An 18,265-nucleotide genomic window follows, 5' to 3' on the forward strand; every position below is an offset into this window, starting at 1 on the left:
TGGAGGGGGGCACCGCACACGGCTAAAATATCGTATATCAAGTGTGTTTAGAGGTGCCCCCCTGCCCCCGTATATAAAGGAGCAAGGGGGAGGCCGGCTGCCCTAGGCGCGCCAAGGAGAGGGGGGAGTCCTCCTCCTAGTAGGAGTAGGACTCCCCTTTCCTAGTCCAACTAGGAAGAGAGGGGGGAAGGAAAGAGAGGGAGAGGGAAAGAGGGGCTGCGCCCCCCTCTCCTAGTCCTAATAGGACTCCTCATGGGAGGGGGCGCGCCACCTCCTGGCTGCTGCCCTCTCTCCCCCCTCAAGGCCCACTAAGGCCCAATACTTCCCCGGGGGGTTCCGGTAACCCCTCCGGCACTCCGGTTTTATCCGAAACTTCTCCGGAACACTTCCGGTGTCCGAATATAGTCGTCCAATATATCAATCTTTATGTCTCGACCATTTTGAGACTCCTCGTCTTGTCCGTGATCACATCCGAGACTCCGAACAACCTTCGGTACATCAAAACATATAAACTCATAATATAACTGTCATCGTAACGTTAAGCGTGCGGACCCTACGGGTTCGAGAACTATGTAGACATGACCGAGACACCTCTCCGGTCAATAACCAATAGCGGAACCTGGATGCTCATATTGGCTCCCACATATTCTACGAAGATCTTTATCGGTTAAACCGCATAACAACATACGTTGTTCCTTTTGTCATCGGTATGTTACTTGCCCGAGATTCGATCGTCGGTATCTCGATACCTAGTTCAATCTCGTTACTGGCAAGTCTCTTTACTCGTTCCGTAATACATCATCCCGTAACTAACTCATTAGTCACAATTCTTGCAAGGCTTATAGTGATGTGCACTATCGAGTGGGCCCAGAGATACCTCTCCGACAATTAGAGTGACAAATCCTAATCTTGAAATACGCCAACCCAACAAGTACCTTTGGAGACACCTGTAGAGCACCTTTATAATCACCCATTTACGTTGTGACGTTTGGTAGCACACAAAGTGTTCCTCCGGTAAACGGGAGTTGCATATTCTCATAGTCATAGGAACATGTATAAGTCATGAAGAAAGCAATAGCAACATACTAAACGATCGGGTGCTAAGCTAACGGAATGGGTCAGGTCAATCACGTCATTCTCCTAATGAGGTGATCCCGTTAATCAAATGACAACTCATGTCTATGGCTAGGAAACATAACCATCTTTGATTAACGAGCTAGTCAAGTAGAGGCATACTAGTGACACACTATTTGTCTATGTATTCACACATGTATTATGTTTCCGGTTAATACAATTCTAGCATGAATAATAAACATTTATCATGATATAAGGAAATAAATGATACTTTTTTATTGCCTCTAGGGCATATTTCTTTCAGGTAGGTCCATGGGGATGACCTTGGGATGCTCCGCATCAGTAGGTCCATGGGGATGACCGTAGGATCCTACGCATCATCTCCCCCTAGGAAAGATCCGACCTCGGATTGAAAGTCTCATCACCATGGTAGGGAGAGAGATCTTTGACGTTGAAGATGTCGCTCACGGAGTACTTGTCACATGGGATGTCGATCTTGCAGGTATTGTTGTTGTAGCATGCTTGCACCTTGAAGGGTCCGTCGGCTCGAGGTAGAAGCTTCGACTTGTGTTCGTTGGGGAAGCGTTCCTTGCGAAGGTGTAGCCACACAAGATCTCCTTGGTTGAATATCATGGGGTTCTTGTTGATGTTGATCTTGGTCGTGAGGCGCTGGACTTGTCTCTCGATGGTGTGCCTTGTATCTTCATGCACCTTCTTGAGATAGCTCGCTCAGGCACTCGCGTCCATGTTGATGTGCCCTTGTAGTGGTAGAGGTACAATATCCAACGGGGACAACGGATTGTAGCCGTAGACGACCTCGAAGGGGGACTTGCCGGTGGTCGAATGTCTTGTGCAGTTGTAGGCGTTCTGGGCGATTGGTAAGCACTCTTCCCACTCCTTGATGTTCTTCTTGATCTACACACGTAGGGAAGTGGATAGCATCCAATTCGTGACCTCTGTCTGGCCGTCGGTTTGTGGATGGTATGCCGAAGAGAACAAGAGCTTGATTCCGAGCTTGGCGCATAGTGTCTTCTAAAAGTAGCTTAGGAACTTGACGTCGCGGTCCGACATGATAGTCTTGGGCACTCCATGTAGATGCAAGATTTCCCTACAAAAGAGATTGGAAACATGTGAAGAATTGTCTATCTTGTTGCATGGCATAAAATGTACTATCTTAGACAAACGGTCCACAACAACAAACACATAATCTTTGTCATTTCGAGTTCTAGGCAAACCAAGCACAAAGTCCATACTAATATCTCTCAGTATAGCAAATATCAAAGTCTTACAAGTTCTTACCTTGCAGCAGGTGGTGAGCGGCAACCAACGGTGTCAAATAACTCCAGGAGTTGGTTAAAGTGATTGCCAGCTGAGCATATGTATGCACGATGTAGAAATATGTGGAGCTGGGTTGGCTTTATATATGTGAAAAAAAATGCTACAACCACGTTAATTAATGCAAGCTAAAAATTCGTTCAAAATGGACGAGTGCTGGCCCTAGGCTAGAATGTGCCAGAGACGCGAGCCTAAGACAGAAAGGGATTCACGTAACAACCTGGCGGATAGATGTCCATGCTTAAGCAGGGAGCAACCAGAAAAAATGGACGGTTGAATTTTTTTTTTTTTGCTGTCGTGGTGATCTCTCTATAGTGCTGCACACAACCACCCTCTTTTTTTATTAATCCAAACGGCCTACTACTCCCAGTGCAAATCTATAGCACGTGAACTTTTGTTTCCTTTCTTTCCTAACTCCTTACTCTCTCAAAAACTTACTCAACTCCTTTTTTAACAATATCCAAACTTCCAACGCAAGTGCTCTTTCTTTCCTGTTTTTTTCCCTCAATCAATCTATCTCCAATGTCCAAACGTGGCAACTACTATCTCCGTCCGGGTTTATTAGCCCCCTTTTATTTTGGGTCCAAGTTTGACCATTTATTTAACTAAAATATATAAAATATATGTTACATATAATATATTGTTGAATTTGTATTCGAAAGAGGTTTTCTATGTTATAGTTCTCATGACATATGGTCTATATTTTATTAGTTAAATCATGATCAAATTTTGGTTCAAAATAAAAGGGGGGCCAATAAACCCGAACGGAGGGAGTATGATTCTCTACCCAACAAATTTGGAAATATCAACTATAATGATTCTCTTAGGAAGCCGACCCAATCCTGCCTTTTTTCTTCTTCTCTTTCTTGCAAAAGGAAATAACCACGCTAGGGATCTGGTCCCAAATATGCACCTTGTTTTTTTGGACCTTAAAACCTTCCAATCTACGACACAACACCACGAAATTTGATGTACCATTGTATGGAAACCGCTCGCAACAAATATGCTTTGACCGAATCCCAAAGTCCCAAAATATCAACAGTTTTTTTGTAGGCTGATCAGACTTCGTCTTTTCTCTCTCTCTTTTATTTCTTACCAAATTCAAAAACGTGGCAAATATCTTAAATGATAGCCACGAGTCTAGCTTTCCAAATCAGCAACATCATAGCGCTGATTTCATGGAAAACTAGTACTGATCTGTACTCTTTTTTTCTTTTGGACGCTCAAGCTTGCCCTATTGATTTTTCTCAAAGATCTGAACCAAATCTTGGTCCTTCATTTTTTATGCGGATGATCCAAGTTGCCTTTCTAGGAGGATTCGGTCTGATCTATTTTCCCAAGAGTTGATTCGAAAAACAAGAATATCCAAACTTCCCAACAAACTCTTTTTCTTTCCGTTCTGAAAAGATCAGCACGTCCCCTTTTTTTCTCCCTCTATTTTTCCTTCAAAAATCCCACCACGTCGAGAGCTTGATAACCTCCAACTGAATCTCCTTTTTTTTACACTGATCGCAACCTTTCCAAAGTAGCAACAGACCGGCCGTACTATTTTTTATAAGAGAAATTCGGCTCAAAGATGAAATAATTTCATGATGACGACGAATGACAATAGCGCACAGATGGTGATGATGTTGGCAGCGGCGGCGAAGAAATTAAGTAGGAATCAATGATGACAACAAAGTGAATGATGGTGTGAGAGGACGCAGCGTGAACAAAATGTGACCAGAACTCGAAACTCTAAAAGAATAAACCTAAAACCAGCAACTCGACACATGATGCAATTGAAAGTTCAACAATGCAAAAACGAAGTGTTAATGGCGAAAAGACTCAGACTGTTTAGGACACGGATGAACTAATCTAATTTTTTTGTGGCTTTTTCTTGAACTCTAGGTATGAAGAACATATGCAATCTAGACTATAAAAACTCAGAAAATTCTGACTAAGCAACATGAAAACGGATACCACTTGATAGAGGCAACGGTCCCGATCTTTCGATGAGATGATAAATATCGATTTGGTGGAGGTGCCTTTGACGATTCAACTACAAACGTGCAACGATGTTGCGCCTTAGCAATCGCTAAACCAACTCCGAGAGGTTATTGACCACGCCGGAGCACGATCAACCTGACCACGAAGGTCTATTCGAGCAAACAATCGAACAACAAGCAACAATATGATTAAGCAATCTGAATATTGCGATTATGGATGAACTACTGATAAAAGTGGGGTTTAGAAAGCGGTCTTGGTCTGGTCGTTGGACAGAAACGAAGTACACGAAGTTGCAGCGATGGCTAACTTTTAACTAAATAAAACCTGAGTCTAAAACGACGCCCTAAGGGCTCTATTTATAGGGACCGAGGGGGATTTCGTCCACCCTTGGCAAGGTGGGACTAAATTTTGTCCTAAGTCATTTTCCCTATTAATAGGGACTCTAAAAACTGCCTATTAAACGTATTTGAAAAATACATGGGCCTGGCCGAAATATAAGGTGGCACAGCACCAATAATAAGCTATGGACAAAATTTATGAAAGGCCATCTTGTATATTTCGTCCATCTTCTTGTATGTCATCATGGTGGCTTCAAAGGGCGAAAATCTTCATTGGCACCTCTGTTCTTGTTCTCTTTGCACGCGCCTTCATCTCCATGCTTGATCATGGTCCAATGTTCATCATTCCTGTCCATGTTAGACCCTTCAATTGTAAGCAACACAAATGTATCTAATTTAGGCAGCTTCATATTCTCATGAACATTCGAAGCATTACAAAAAACGGAAGTACGTGATAATTTATCTGGCTTGCGCGAGCTCTACTAACTGGTCCAATAGGTATAACAACAAGGGGTATGGGTGTAACTATAGTAGCCATGTCCTCATCATCCTCCCCTTCTTGAAGACAAAGCCGTCCTTGGTAGCCCGAACAGAGGGTAAAAACCCCTGCATCGTTCATAATCCACAAGTATAGGGGATCATTTGTAGCCTTTTTGATAAATAAGAGTGTCGAACCCAACGAGGAGCTAAAGGTAGAACATATATTCCCTCAAGTTCTATCGACCATTGATACAAGTGTACACACACATAACGTTCGCTTTACCTAGTACACGAATAAAACTAGAAGTACTTTGCGAGAATAAAACTACGAATAAATTGCACGATAATAAAAGTTAGTTGTTTAGTAGAAACATTTTGTCACACAAGAAAGTTATTTGTCCCTAGGCAATTGATAACTAGACCGGTAATCATTATTGCAATTTTATATGAGGGAGAGGCATGAGCTAACATACTTTCCATACTTGGATCATATTTACCCTCATATGCAACAACCCACTTACTCGGGTATGTGTTTTAGTCACTCATGCCACCCACCATAAGAAAATCATGAACATATTGTATGTCGGTGTACAAAAGTAGGGGCCTTTCTGTACCCCTTTACTTGTGCACGGGCAGTCGTAGCCGCACCTGTGGCCACGCTTGACAAAGCAGAGGAAGCAAATATACAAGGCTGCCGAGGCAGCACTCAAACCAGAAGCATAAAGAGAAAAGGGACAAGATGGGCTTCCCCCAGCAAGAGCCTTGCCGGGGTGGCCTACGTAGCCCCGACAAGAGTCCTGCCGGGGCCACCTGCCCAACACCAGCAAGGCCACCACCCTTGAGCCTGAGAGCTCTGGCACCATCGACAGCGTCAAGGACAAGACTCAGGGGTGCCTTGTGTAGTGGCATGCAAATCTTTGTATGGACCAAAGGCTTGCAAAACTAGATGAGAACCAGAAGACGAAGACCCCCGACAAGATCCTTGCAGGGGACGCCCACGAAACCCCGGCAAGACCCTTGCCGGGGACATCTGCGGAGCCGAGGCCGGGCCCGCACTTGCCAGAGTTTCGCTGCCCCGCACCCGTTCCGACGTGGCGGCCAGCACGCCAACTAGGCGAGCACCTGCGTTGCAGGATGCAGCTTCTATGCCAACTAGCCAAGCACCTGCGTGGTGGCATGCAGATCTTCGTGAAGACCCTGCCACCGCACCAGCTCAGCAGCCACCCACCCAGCATGGCGCTGCATGCCTCGTCACCTTGGACGCACGTCGAAGCAAGGCAAGGCGGTGATAGACGGGATGAGCTTCTTTGCCGTCCCTGATAAGCAAGAGGACACATAGGCGGCGCATTAAATGCGTTTGTCCTATGATGTCAGGAGATAAACTTGTACACTGTACACACTTTGATGAGGACATCAATAACATTGTTACACCCACAGCCCCTGCTGCTATACATACTGGACCAATTACTAGAGCTCGCGCACGCCAATTAAATTATCAGGTACTTCCATTTCTTGGTAATTATTCTAATGTTCATGAGAATATGATGCTGCCTAAATTGGATACATTTGTTTTTCTTACAAATGAAGGGCCTAGCTTGGAGAAGGATGAACATTGGAGCAAGAACAAGAATGGAGTTGATGGCATGCGCAAGGGGAACAAGAACGGAGTTACAAGTGATGATTTTAGGACTTTGAAGCCACCATAAGGAGTGCATGAAGCCTTGGACGAAATATACAAGATGCCACTTCATAAATTTCATCCAGAGGCTATTCTAGGTGCTGCGTCACCTTATTATTGGGCCAGGCCCATGTAATTTCGAAATACATAAGTATATGCTGTTTTTAGAGTCCGTATGTGTGGGGAAACAAGATATAGGGTTGGTTTCGGACCCCTTCCCCAAGGGCCATGAAATCCCCCCCTTCCTCCATATATACAGCCCTTAGGGCACCGTTTAGACTTGGGTTTTGTTTAGATCAAAAGTTCGCCATAGCTGCAACTTCGCGTACTTCGTTTGTGTTCAACGACCAGACTTCAATAATAAAGCTTTCCTCTTATATTCGCAATATCCAGATTGCAATCTCAGTTTCTTGCTTGTTCTTTGTTTGCTCGCAGGAAACAGACCCTCGTGGTCAGGTTGATCGTGCTCCGGCGTGGTCAATAACCTCTCGGAGTTGGTTTAGCGATTGCTAAGGCGCGACGTCCTCGCACGTTCGTAGTAGGATCGTGAAAGTCTACTCCTCCGAAACGATAATCACCATCTCATCGAAAGACGGGACACCTTTGCCTCTATCAAGTGGTATCAGAGTTCCAGGTTTCTCGGTGAGATTTTACAATTTTTCGTAGTTTAGATCGAGTCTGTTCTTCATACCTATAGTCCACGAAAAAGCCAAAAAAATTTAGGGTTAGTTCATCATATCCGAACCAGTCTAAGCCTTTGTATAGTCTTTTCAGTATTTTGCTTTGTTGAATTTGCGGTTGCATCGTCGTGTCAAGTTGCTGGTCTTAGCTTCTAGTTTCCCTTAGAGTTTCGAGTTCTATTCACAAGTTGTCACGCCGCCACTGCACCATCGTCATCGCTCCTACCATCTACCACCACCGCTTATCCGCCACCAATCTGTATCCACATACCATCACCAATTCGTATCCATATACCATCACCAATCTGTATCCATATACCACCACCAATCCGTCTCCATATACCACCACCGCTACCATATACCACCACCACTGCCATATACCACCACCGCTGCCTTATCGTACCACCATATATCCACCACCAATCCGAGTTCTTCTCATATTAGGTTTGTTTTCGAGATCCATCTAAATTCCGATTCGTGTTTCCTTGCCTGAGTAGGTTTCGGAAAAAGGGACCCCCGGGCAGTTTTTAGGCCAAAATTTCGGCGACCAAAAATATTTTTTACCTATCCTATTTTTAGGCTTTTCTGAGTCTTTTGAGCCACGTGCCATCATAGTGATTTTTTGTCGCACTTTTTCGTCGTCGCTGCCCTGATTTCCGAAAAAATAGTCAAAAAAGTTCGTGCCCATCCTGTCATTCTGACCTGGGAAGTGTTTTGAGACACTCGCCATTATAGTGTTTTTTCGCAAAAAAAGCGCAAAAAAAAAACAGAGCGAAAAAAAACTTCCAGAGTGCTTTTTCCTTTTTTACGTGCAGCGCCGTGATTTTGTTAGTGTTCTAGGCTCGCGTCTCTAGCACGGTCTAGCCTAGGACCAGCACAGTACCGTCGTTGAGCGTTTATTCAACTTTGCATCTCTGAATTGATTATTGCTGACCCTTTTTGCTACCATATTATAAGCCTTCCCAGCTCCACATACATCTACATCGTGCATTTGACTCTCCCTGGTAATTCGCTCTATCCAAGCTTTGAGAGTTTTGACTACATCGGTTGCCGATCACCGCCTACTGTTGGGTAAGAACCGGTAAGAATTTGAGATTTGCTTGACGGATTTGTGACACCCACCACTTGTTAGTAGTCTGTAGGATCATATTCTTGTGTGTTTCTATTGCTGCTAACCATGCCAGGTTCACAAGCCGACGAGATTGACCGGGAGAACTTAACGAACAAGGAGCTTCATGATAAGTTTCAGCAAATGATGACTGAACAGGTGCAAGATGTGCTGAACAATTTTGAAGAGGCCATGGAGAAGATCACTGGCCTTGAGAAGACGTTCGAAACAAAGCTCGATAACAGATTTATTGAACTGCTTGCGCATCTTCCACCACCGGCTGCACCTGCCGCACCTCTACAACAACAACAACAACGACGACTACCTCCACGTCGCGAAACAGCCCTCCGCCGAGCGAGCCGTGTCCTTCTTCAGCCTGGCCAAACTGTTGGTGCTGCTATTGATACTTCTGTGGCTCCTGCTGCTGATGCGGAGGATGATTATGCGGGAGATTACGAGGATGAGGTTGATCAAAATCAGAACTACGTGCAACCACCAGCACCACAACCACCAGGTCATCCACATGCAAATAATCACAATGGTAGGGCTCTCCCTCAGGTACGAGATCATGACCATCTTCCTAAACTGAAATTGAATATTCCACCATTTGAGGGTAGATATGTTCCTGATATATATCTTACTTGGGAGTTAGAAACCGAACAACGTTTTACATGTTTAGAATATCCCGAGGAGAGACGTGTTGCTGCTGCACTTTCTGCTTTCACTAGTTTTCCTTGTGTGTGGTGGTCTGAACATCGTAGATCATATCTGAATAATATTCCAACTACTCGGGCTGCTTTGAAAACTGCTATGCATACTCGTTGGGTTCCACCATATTATCAACGTGAATTACTTCAAAAATTGCAGCGTTTAAGACAAGGAAAAAATTCTGTAGAAGAATATTATCAGGAATTACAAACTAGTATGATTAGATGTGGTATTGTTGAGGATAATGAAGCTATGCTTGCACGTTTTATGGGTGGATTAAATAGAGAGATTCAGACCATTCTAGAGTATAAGGAGTATAATAATATCACTTGTTTATTCCATCTTGCTTGTAAAGCTGAACGTGAAGTGCAGGATCGACAGGCATTGGCGCAAACTAACTTTTCTGTAGGTCGACCTTCGTCATGGACACCACATGCATCCTCTACTTCCACTGCACCATCACCTCCATCCGGTGCCACCTCCAACCATGATACAAGAAAGCAGGCACAACCACCACTATCTGCCAAGAGCACACCTGTCGGGCCTGCACAGAGGTCTTCTTCCATGGCATCAACAGGGCACACAAGTGATATTATTTGTCATCGTTGTAAGGGAAGAGGTCCTTATGTGAGGGAATGCAAACTCAGCATGTGATGATTGCTACTGAGGATGGTGGGTATGAGTCCGCTAGTGACTATGATGAGGAGACTTTGGCTCTTATTACACGTGAAGAACACGGTGGAGATGATTCTGATCATGAGACGCAATACATGGCTCCTGAAGACGCAGACAGGTATGAATGTTTAGTTGCTCAACGTGTTTTGAGTGTGCAGGTCACGCAAGCTGAGAAAAATCAGAGGCATAATTTGTTCCATACCAAGGGAGTTGTGAAGGAACGTTCTGTTCGCGTGATCATAGATGGAGGGAGCAGCAAAAACTTGGCTAGCATGGAGATGGTGGAGAAGCTATCTCTCACCACAAGACCACATCCACATCCTGACTACATCCAATGGTTCAACAACAATGGCAAGGTTAAGGTAACATGTAATGTTAGTGTGCATTTTAGTATCTCTACATATGCTGATTATGTTGATTGTGATGTGGTACCTATGCAACCATGTTCCTTATTACTTGGTAGACCAAGGCAATTTGGTAAAAAAATTGTACACCATGGTAGAAACAATCAGTATACTCTTGTTCATAAGGATAAAAATATTACTTTGCTTCCTATGACTCCTGATTCCATTTTGAAAGATGATATTAATAGAGCTAGTAAAGCAAAACAGGAGAAAAATAAAAGTGAAAAACAGATTGTAGCAAAAGAATTTGAGCAACAAATGAAACCTAATAATAAAGCATCTAGTGTTGCTTCTGAAATTAAATTGAAAAGTGCATGTTTACTTGCCACAAAATCTGATATTGATGAGCTAGATTTTAGCAAATCTGTTTGCTATGCTTTTGTGTGCAAAGAGGCATTATTTTCATTCGACGACGTGCCTTCCTCTTTGCCCCCTGCTGTCACTAACATTTTGCAGGAGTTCGCTGACGTTTTCCCACAAGACGTGCCACCAGGATTACCGCCTATTCGAGGTATTGAGCATCAAATTGACTTAATTCCCGGTGCATCGCTACCCAACCGTGGACCATACTGTACCAATCCAGAGGAGACGAAGGAGATTATGCGTCAAGTACAGGAGCAGCTCGACAAAGGTTATATACGCGAATCTCTTAGTCCTTGTGCTGTTCCTATTATACTAGTGCCTAAAAAGGATGGTACGTCGCGTATGTGTGTTGATTGTAGAGGCATTAATAATATTACTATTCGTTATCGTCGTCCTATTCCTAGGCTAGATGATATGCTTGATGAATTGAGTGGCTCTACAATATTCTCCAAGGTTAATTTGTGTAGTGGATACCATCAAATTCATATGAAATTGGGAGATGAATGGAAAACAGCATTTAAAACTAAGTTTGGTTTATATGAGTGGTTAGTCATGCCTTTTGGGTTAACTAATCCACCTAGTACTTTCATGAGACTAATGAACGAAGTTTTACGTGCTTTCATTGGACGATTTGTGGTAGTCTATTTTGATGATATACTGATTTATAGCAAATCTCTGGAAGAACATTTGGAACATTTACATGTTGTTTTTATTGCTCTACGTGATGCACGTTTGTTTGGAAACCTTGGGAGGTGCACCTTTTGTACCGACCGAGTATCTTTTCTTGGCTATGTTGTTACTCCACAGGGAACTGAAGTTGATAAAGCCAAGATTGAAGCTATTGAGAGTTGGCCGCAGCCCAAAACGGTCACACAAGTGAGGAGTTTTCTTGGACTCGCTGGTTTCTATAGGCGTTTTGTGAGAGATTTTAGCACCATTGCTGCACCTCTCAACGAGCTTACAAAGAAGGATGTGCCTTTTGTTTGGGGTACCGCACAGGAAGAAGCCTTCATGGTATTGAAAGATAAGTTGACACATGCTCCTTTACTCCAACTTCCTGATTTTAATAAGAATTTTGAGCTTGAATGTGATGCTAGTGGAATTGGATTCGGAGGTGTGTTATTACAAGATGGCAAACCTGTTGCATACTTTTCTGAAAAATTGAGCGGGCCTAGTCTGAACTATTCTACTTATGATAAAGAATTATATGCTCTTGTTCGGACCTTAGAAACATGGCAACATTATTTATGGCCCAAAGAATTTGTTATACATTCTGGTCATGAATCTTTGAAACACATTAAAAGTCAAGCAAAACTGAACCGTAGACATGCTAAATGGGTTGAATTCATTGAGACTTTCCCTTATGTCATTAAACACAAGAAGGGTAAAGAAAATGTTATTGCTGATGCATTGTCTCGTCATTATACTATGCTTTCACAACTTGACTTTAAAATATTTGGTTTGGATACCATCAAAGATCAATATGTGCATGATGCTGAATTTAAAGATGTATTGCAGAATTGTAAAGAAGGTAGAACATGGAACAAGTTCATCGTTAATGATGGATTTGTGTTTCGTGCTAACAAGCTATGCATTCCAGCTAGTTCCGTTCATCTTTTGTTGTTGCAGGAGGCGCATGGAGGAGGACTAATGGGACACTTTGGCGTGAAGAAGACGGAGGATATACTTGCTACACATTTCTTTTGGCCAAAGATGAGACGGGATGTTGAGCGTTTTGTTGCTCGCTGCACTACATGTCAAAAAGCTAAGTCACGACTCAATCCTCATGGTTTATGTATGCCTTTGCCTGTACCTAGTGTTCCTTAGGAGGATATATCTATGGACTTTGTTTTAGGTTTACCTCGAACGAAGAAGGGGAGGGATAGCATATTTGTTGTCGTGGATAGATTCTCGAAAATGGCACACTTTATACCATGTCATAAAAGCGATGATGCTGTTAATGTTGCGGATTTGTTCTTTCGTGAAATTATTCGCTTGCATGGTGTGCCAAATACTATCGTTTCAGATCGTGATACTAAATTTCTTAGCCACTTTTGGAGATGTTTATGGGCTAAGTTGGGGACTAAACTGCTTTTTAGTACTACATGTCACCCCCAAACTGATGGACAAACTGAAGTAGTCAATAAAACATTGTCTACTATGCTAAGGGCTGTTTTGAAGAATAATAAGAAAATGTGGGAAGAATGCTTGCCTCATATTGAATTTGCTTATAATCATTCGTTGCATTCTACTACTAAGATGTGCCCTTTTGAAATTGTGTATGGTTTCCTACCTCGTGCACCTATTGATTTGTTGCCTCTTCCATTTTCGGAGAAGGTTAATTTTGATACTAAACAACATGCTGAATTGATTTTAAAAATGCATGAGTTAACTAAGGAAAACATTGAGCGTATGAATGCTAGATATAAACTTGGGGGAGATAAGGGTAGAAAACATGTTGTGTTTGCACCTAGAGATCTTGTTTGGTTACATATGCGTAAGGATAGATTTCCCAATTTGCGCAAATCAAAGCTAATGCCACGTGCTGCTGGTCCTTTTAAGGTGTTAGAGAAAATAAATTATAATGCATATAAACTTGAGCTACCTGCAGATTTTGGGGTTAGTCCCACTTTTAACATTGCAGATTTGAAGCCTTATTTGGGTGAGGAAGATGAGCTTCCGTCGAGGAAGACTTCATTTCAAGAAGGGGAGGATGATGAGGACATCAATAACATTGTTACACCCACAACCCCTGCCGCTATACATACTGGACCAATTACTAGAGCTCGCGCACGCCAATTAAATTATCAGGTACTTTCGTTTCTTGGTAATGATTCTAATGTTCATGAGAATAGGATGCTGCCTAAATTGGATACATTTGTTTTGCTTACAAATGAAGGGCCTATCTTGGAGAAGGATGGACATTGGAGCAAGAACAAGCATGGAGTTGATGGCATGTGCAAGGGGAACAAGATCGGAGTTACTGGTGATGATTTTAGGACTTTGAAGCCACCATAAGGAGTGCATGAAGCCTTGGACGAAATATACAAGATGCCACTTCATAAATTTCGTCCAGAGGCTATTCTAGGTGCTGCGTCACCTTATTATTGGGGCAGGCCCATGTAATTTCGAAATACGTAAGTATAGTCTGTTTTTAGAGTCCATATGTGTGGGGAAACAAGAGATAGGGTTGGTTTCGGACCCCTTCCCCAAGGGCCACGAAATCCCCCCCTCTTCCTCCATATATACAGCCCTTAGGGCACCGTTTAGACTTTGGGTTTTGTTTAGATCAAAAGATCGCCATAGCTGCAACTTCGCGTACTTCGTTTGTGTTCAACGACCAGACAAAGGCGTCACAGAACCCCACCTTCATTAATAAAGCTTTCCTCTTATATTCGCAATATCCAGATTGCGATCTCAGTTTCTTGCTTGTTCTTCGTTTGCTCGTGGGGTCAGGTTGATCGTGCTCCGGCGTGGTCAATAACCTCTCGGAGTTGGTTTAGCGATTGCTAAGGCACGACGTCCTCGGACATTCGTAGTCGGATCGTGAAAGTCTACTCCTCCGAAACGATAATCACCATCTCATCGAAAGACGGGACACCTTTGCCTCTATCACACTTTCCACCTCCTGTGTGCCACTGTGGCAACCCCTTTGACATATAAAAGGAGGCCTGAGGCGTACTGAGGGAGGAGGGGGACTTTTTGGACTGGGCATGCACCGCAGCTAGTTCAAGAGCTCAAGAACACTAAATGCAAACAAAGCAGGACTAGGGTTTTACGCATCGTTTGCGGCCCGAACCTGGGTAAAAATCCCCCCGTGTTGTTCTTCTTGACCCGCTCTTTGCGCAGCCCCATGCCTCGCCAACCATAGTAGGATTCCCTGTGATCCCATAGGTGTCGCTCCTGAGCCCCGACAACTTTGGCGCGCCAGGTAGGGGGTGCTGAGGCTGTGAAAATCCGGTCTTGAAGTCAACTAATGCGGAGCATCCCACGATCATCCCCATGGACGCACCTACACCTCCCATGACACCACTTGGACCTATGACAAGAGCCCGAGCGAAGGCTATAGAAGAGAAGGTGAACTCGCTCCTTTCCGAACTACCACCTTCGTCACATCTGACATGGCTACTACCTCAAACGGAAACACTATGTGTGCTCAGGTACTTGGAGGAAGGCCACGGAACGACTACATCCAACGGACAAGATGGCGAGGACACCAAGTGCGAAGGACAAGAAGAAGAGTTGCCGCGGAAGCTACAGCCAACGGACGACCAGCCCAGACCAGACGTCCGGCCCCTGAAGGTCACGCCAGCCCAAGGAACTCAGGCCAACGAAAGCTACAGCGGCCGGACGTCCGACCAGGACCGGACGTCCGACATCTCCCAGGCTCCAGATGACCGAACCCCTCCGCACGACCGATGCTACGCCAACAGAACGAAATCTACAGAAATCCGAGGATCTCTGGATGACCAGCACATCCTTCACAGAGCCTAATTTACAGAAGTTCGAAGATCTACGGACGTCCGGACCTCCGCGAGCCTTCGGACGACCGACGCCTTACGGACGTCTAATCCCTGGCTGTGTCCAGTTACAGGCTGAGGCCCATGTACCCCTTCACTTCGCCCCAATTTGCACCAAGACTATAAATAGACCTCCTCCTCCTCCTCCTAGTTAGGGTTAGCAATGGATTAGCTCATTTAGAGATAGAGCTTTCCTCATCCATACGGATCTACTCCACGAGAGAGACCGCGCGCCTCTACGCTGAAGATCCACGTTGGATTCAAGACCCCCTCTTGGGTGGCCCCATCAAGACCTCCTCACGGAGAAGAACCGGTTACCTCTTGTATCGTCCTTTGTTGACTTTGGATTGTATATCTCTCTTTGTGTTTCGAGGATCTCGCACATGTGTGATTGTTTCTTTTTGATTTGAGTGATTCCTCTTTTCCCCTCGTGTTTTCCCCCTCGTGTTCTTCGTGGGATCCGCTCCTTTCATGAAAGATCGGCCGTATAGGGTTCCACCCTACATCATCTTGGTATCATGAGCCACGTTGATCACGATTTCGGAGACTTCCCCCTTTGTTTTCTAGCTTGATTTTGTCGTGTTCTTCCCTAATTCGAAAATTCCCCACAAAAATAGCCCCAATTTTTTTTTGTGATTTGTTGGTGTGATGAAGTTTTGTTGGATTTGATCCATGGATTTGGTTTGCCACGAGTGGATCTAGCTTTTCCCCATCTTCTCCACCATTTCCATCCACAAAATCGCTCGGATTCGACGAATTTCGACCGCTCCTCGACGAACCCTAGTTGTTCATCCCGTGCCCGAAACTGCCCAGGCACCGGATGTCCGACAGTTTCCGCACATCCGACGACCGGACGACCGCAATTCCCCGGACGTCCGTACTTCCCTGACGAAACTGAATTTCCACCCCCCCCCCGAAAATTTTCAACCACCGCCCCACTTCCGCATACGCATCCGCATAATACCACCATAGCCTTCCCGCTACCAACTCGGACAATTTGGTCACGCTTTGCTTTGAGAATTTGAGTTGCGGTTCCCGTGTCCTATTGTGTTTCGGCTATCTAGGTACGGTTCGACATCGACATCACCGCCGCTCTCTTCGCAAAGAACTCGTCATCAACGGTAACCTCATCTTGGTATCGTGATATCCTTCTACATTCTTGCCATTGCATTGATAACCACGATAGACCATTTTGCATAGCTTACCCATCGAGACTAGCCTTTGAGTATTGCCGGCAACATGACTTGTGCACATTAGTGATCATACTTCCCATAGCATACATACCATATCACTACAAAAAAAAGACACATCCGTGACATTTTAGGCCGAACGAAAAAAAATTCTGTCATACATATGACACTTCTATGACGATAATTGTGACAAAACCCGGTATCATCATAGATGTGGTGGGCTCCTACTTCTATGACAAAAAATCATGACTGAAAATGGGCTTTTCGTCCTGGGCGGGCCGGAGACGCAGCTACATGACATTCTTTGGGCCGTCCATGACGGAAAAAACCGTGGTAGAAGCGAGGGGGAGGAAAATTTTGGGGAGTTCCCGGTTACGGTGGGAGGTCGGGGGCCGAGCGATGCGCGTTTCTCTCGTACATGTACACGCGTGTGTGCGAGGCGTTGGCTCTAACTGAACCCGAGCGAGGCGTTGGGCTCTAACTGAACCCGAGCGATTGCATTGCAGGCTACGCGTTACTGAACCCGAGCGATCGATCGATGGCTGTTAACTGAACCCGATCGAGCGATTCCTTCGCTACTGCTGCTCACTGAAGCCGGTCGATTGGATGAACAGTGAGCATTGCGGGGGGGAGGGGGGTTGGATGAACAGTGAGCGATGGCGTTGCCTCTGGATGAACAGGACCCTGTGGTGTGGAGGGCTGGATGAACAGTAGACGGTGGAGGGGTGCCCGTGGAGGGGTGGTTGAACAGGACCCCGTGGTGTGGAGGGCTGGATGAACAGTAGACGGTGGAGGGGTGCCCGTGGAGGGTGGTTGAACAGTAGCCGGTGGAGTAGCGCGCGGTGGAGGCTGGATGAACAGGAGCCCGTGGAGGCTGGAGGAGGTCGACGGTAGCCCGTGGAGGCTGGAGGAGGTTGACGGTGGAGATGAACAGTATCCCGTGGAGTCCCGTTTTGCGGTACGCCACACCCCTCCTGATCAACAGGACCCCCGTTTCGACCGTAGCGCTCCAACACAAGTCTGTTTCCTCCGTTTTGCAGTACGCCACACCCCTCTCGATCAACAGGACCCCCGTTTCGACCGTAGGAGGTCTGTTTCCTCTGTTTTGCGGTACGCCAGACCCCTCCCGATGAACAGGATCCCGTTTTGAACGTGGCCGGTCGAACACAAGGCCGTTCCTCCGTTTTGCGGTACGCCAGGCCTCGTTTCCATCGCCTGTTCCATCCAAGCCCTCCCGATGAACACGACCACGCATTCCGTTCCGACCCAGCCGGTTGGCCCCCACGCGTCCCGTTGCCTCCCGATGAACACGACGCATTCCGTTGCCTCCCCATGAACACGACGCATTCCGTTGCCTCCCCATGAACACGACGACGACGCTGTTTATCCGTTCCGACCCAGCCATGTACACGAGCCCTAGCCGTACGTATGCGCGAGTAGGCGTTCGAGACCCTGCCCGTATGTACGTACGTGGCCGTATTTTCTTTCTTGCACCCTGGCCGCTGTACGTACGTGTACATGCTACGTGCGCGCCTCTACTACGACACGTACGCGCCTCTACTAGTACACGTTCGCGACCAGAATGACAACGCTACGCACGCTTCGACCAGGTGGGTCCCGACTGTTAGGCACTTCCTTGCCTGCGAAGATGTAGCTGGTGGGTCCCAGCAGTCAGGGGGGCGAATCGTTTTGTTTTTTTTTTGCCCGGACACACATCCTTGCG

This window comes from Triticum aestivum, chromosome 1D (genome assembly GCF_018294505.1).
Source record: "Triticum aestivum cultivar Chinese Spring chromosome 1D, IWGSC CS RefSeq v2.1, whole genome shotgun sequence".
In the NCBI taxonomy this organism is placed as follows: Eukaryota; Viridiplantae; Streptophyta; class Magnoliopsida; order Poales; family Poaceae; genus Triticum; species Triticum aestivum.